Source organism: Salvelinus sp. IW2-2015, unplaced genomic scaffold (genome assembly GCF_002910315.2).
Source record: "Salvelinus sp. IW2-2015 unplaced genomic scaffold, ASM291031v2 Un_scaffold8895, whole genome shotgun sequence".
NCBI classification, from domain to species: Eukaryota; Metazoa; Chordata; class Actinopteri; order Salmoniformes; family Salmonidae; genus Salvelinus; species Salvelinus sp. IW2-2015.
Genome location: NW_019950154.1, coordinates 1 through 3,695, shown reverse-complemented (window position 1 = coordinate 3,695; position 3,695 = coordinate 1). Strand labels below are relative to the sequence as shown.

The window sequence follows — 3,695 nt, the reverse complement described above, 5'->3', positions numbered from 1 at the left end:
GTTCACGTGACAAAATAAGATTGTTATGATCTCAACATAATGAGGAGTTTGTATGTCATGACATAAAATAACATTGTGAGTTTCAACATGAATGAGGGTGTTGTATTATGTTATCTTGTTATAATGTCCTCTTCTGGGCTTCCCGTACCTTCTTAACGTCGACTCTGTTTTGATGGAAGGAGAGTGGCCGACACAGAGGAGGACTCCCAGAGCACTTCCAAAAGTCCGGCAACTCACTTTATTGACAAGATCCCCGCAAGCTCATAGAAAAGTAAAACAACTGTTACCGGGCAGACTTGAACGAGCAGTCTCTTGTAGCACCTAAAGTTCACCTTACTTACTGTTCAGTGTCCACATGATTTGAGTTTCTGTCCTCCCAGCCATACATGGACCCAGCGAGGAGGTACCTGTACCTCACAGGTCCTGGGGGTAAGGCCTTTCTAGAGCACCTCCAGGAGCCAGAGCCTCTACCTGGTTCAGGTCTGCTCCACCTTCACCCTCTACCTGCACTTCAGGAAACCAACGCTTCCCACTCCAAGCCTGTCCCCTGTGCCTGTGAGCCAGAACCTTGCAGGAGGCTTCCTGCTGGAGATACACCAGAGAGGGACTGGGGTACAGACTGGTTTACTTCCTGACTGCCTGATATTACACAACTGCGCTTCCTCTTGGAGGATACACAGAGAGGGACTGGTACAGACTGGTTTACTTCACTGACTGCCTGATATTACACAAACTGGCTTCCTGCTGGAGATACACAGAGAGCGGATGGGTACCAGACTCGGTTTACGCCTGACTGCCTGATATTACACAACATGGCTTCCTGCGGGAGATTACACATAGAGGGACTGGTACAGACTTGGTTTACTTCCTGACTGCCTGATATTAACACACTGGCTTCCTTGCTGGAGCATACTCAGAGAGGGACTGGGTGTACAGGCTGGTTTTACTTCCTGACTGCCTGATATTACACAACACTGGCTTCCTGCTGGAGATGACTCCCCAGAGAGGACTGGGTACAGGACTGGTTTACTTCCTGACTGCCTGATATTACACAACTGGCTTCCTGCTGGAATTACTCAGCGAGGGATCTTATGGGTACAGCTGGTTTACTTTCCTGAGGCTGCCTGATATTACACAACTGGCCTTCCTGCTTGGAGATACTCAGAGAGGACCTGAGGTACAGACTGTTTTTACTTCCTGACTTCCTGATATTACACAACTGGCTTTCCTGCTGCAGATACACAAGAGGGACTGGGGTACGACTGGTTTTACTTCCTGACGTCCTGATATTTACACAACTGGCTTCCTGCTGGAGATACACAGGGAGAGGACTGGTACAGACTGGTTGACTTCCTACTGCCTGATATTACACAACTTGCTTCCGGGGCTGGAGATACACAGCGAGACTGCGGTTACAGACTGGTTGACTCCTGACTCGCTGATATTACAAACAACTAGGCTTCCTGCTGGAGAACACAGAGAGGACTGTGTACAGACTGGTTTACTTCCTGACTGGCTGTTTATATTACACAAACTGGCTTCCTGCTGGAGATACACAGAGAGGGAACTGAGGTACAGACTTGGTTGACTTCCTGACTGCCTGATATTTACACAACTGGTTCCTGCTGGAGATTACACAAGAGAGGGACTAGGGACAGACTGGCTTTACTTCCTGACTTCCTGATATTACACAAACTGGCTTCCTTGCTGGAGATACACAGAGAGGACTGGTACAGACTGGATTTACTTTCCTGGACTGCCTGATATACACCAACTGGTTCCCTGCTGAATAACAGAGAGGACTGGGTACAGACTGGATTTACTCCTGATTCCTGATATTACACGACTGGCTTCCTTGCTTGAGATACACAGAGAGGGACTGTTACAGAGGGATTTACTTCCTGACTCGCCTGATTTTACACAACTGGCTTCCTGCGGGAGATTACACGGACGGGACTGGCGGTAACAGACTGGTTTTATCCTGACTGCCTGAGATTACACAAACTGGCCTTCCTGCTGGAGAACCACAGAGAGGGACTGGTACCAGACTGGTTTACTTCCTATGCTGATATTTACACAACTGGTTCCTGCTGGAGATACACAGGAGAGGACTGCGGTACAGACTGTTTTACTTTCCGACTTTCCTGATATTACACTAACTGGCTTCCTGCTGAGATACACAGAGAGGGACTGGGTACAAGGACTGGTTGACTTCCTGAGCTTCCTGAATATTACACAACTGGCTTCCTGCTGGAGATACACCAAGAGGACTGGGTACAGACTGGTTTACTTCCTGACTGCCTGATATTACACAAAACTGGCCTTCCTGCTGAGATACACAGAGAGGGACCTGGTACAGACTGGTTTGACTTCCTGACTTCCTTGATATTAGTGGACCTGTTTACTAGTTAGTTGACCTGTTACTAGTAGTCCTGTTTACTTTAGGTTTGACCTGTTTCTATTAGTTCTGTTTACTATAGTTGACCTGTTTACTAGTAGTCTGTTTACTATAGTTGACCTGGATTTACTAGTAGTTCCTGTTTACTATAGTTGACCTGGTTTATACGTAGTCCTGTTTGACTATAGGCTGGCCTGTTAGCTAGTAGTCCTGTGTTTTACTATTAGTTTGGCCTGATTTACTATATTCCTGTTTACTAGCTGTCCTGCTTTACCTAGTTGACCTGTTTCTAGTAGTCCTGTTTACTAGTTGTTCTGGTTTACTATAGTAATCCTGTTTACTAGTAATCCTGTTTACTAGTAGTTCCTGTTTACTAGTTAGTCCGGTTTACTATAGTTATGTTTACTAGTAGTCCGGTTTACTGATTCGTCCTGTTTACTAGTAGTCCTGTTTTATAGTAGTTGATATGCTTTACTATAGTTGACCTGTTTACTAGTGTCCTGCTTTACTTCACGCTGCCTGTTGTTCCACAAGATGTTGACTTTGGAAGGAACAACATTTGCCTCCTTTCATTTATCTTCTCATTGATCCTTATTGTAACAATAGTGGGTGTATATTTTACTGCTAGTTTTACAGGCCTGCATTGAGTTTACTCAGAACAATTAAGGCTGTCACTACAACAACAAAGTATCGGGCCTCCTGAGTGGCGCAGCGCGTCTAAAGGCTCTGGCATCGCCACAAAGAAGGCTAGAGTTTGTCCACTACAGACCCCGGATGTTCGATCCCCGGGCTAATGTAATCACAAACCGGCTGTGATCCGGGAGTCCCATAGGCGGCATACAATTGGCCCAGTGTTGTCTGGGGTTAGGAGGGTTTGGCCGGAGGGGGGGCTTATACTTGGCTCATCCCACTCTAGCGACCTCCTTGTGGCCGGGCCGGTTGCCTTGCAGGCTGACTGCGGTCGTCAGTATGAACAGTTGTTTACTCCGAACCATTGGTGCGGCTTCTGCGGTTAACACGGCGGGGTGTGTGAAGTGACGGTTTGGCGGGTCATGTTTCAGAGGACGCATGACTCGACATACTCCCGAGCCCGTTGGGGAGTTTACAGCGATGAGACAAGATTAAATTTGAATGAGAAAGTGGGGGTAATACCAGAATACCATAGAGGGGCTTATTGTTCCTGACCTTCCTTTGTCTCTGTGTCTACAGGCGATGGCAGTAAGATGCAGATTCCACCACGATGTTGTCTTATCTGTGACCCGGTCCACCTTGGTGTTGATAAATCTCTCTTCCTGGA

At 47.0% G+C, this 3,695-nt stretch overlaps 1 long non-coding RNA gene across 1 annotated transcript; it reads right to left on the bottom strand.

The window, feature by feature from the left end:
* Positions 1-711: 711 nt before the first annotated feature.
* Positions 712-2,360, bottom strand: LOC139027264 (uncharacterized). The gene is made up of 4 exons (XR_011479337.1): positions 2,272-2,360; positions 1,487-1,567; positions 1,023-1,088; positions 712-777 (listed from the first exon to the last, which is right to left on the bottom strand). It is a non-coding gene; the product is annotated as an uncharacterized lncRNA (long non-coding RNA).
* Between the last annotated feature and the right edge of the window lie 1,335 nt (positions 2,361-3,695).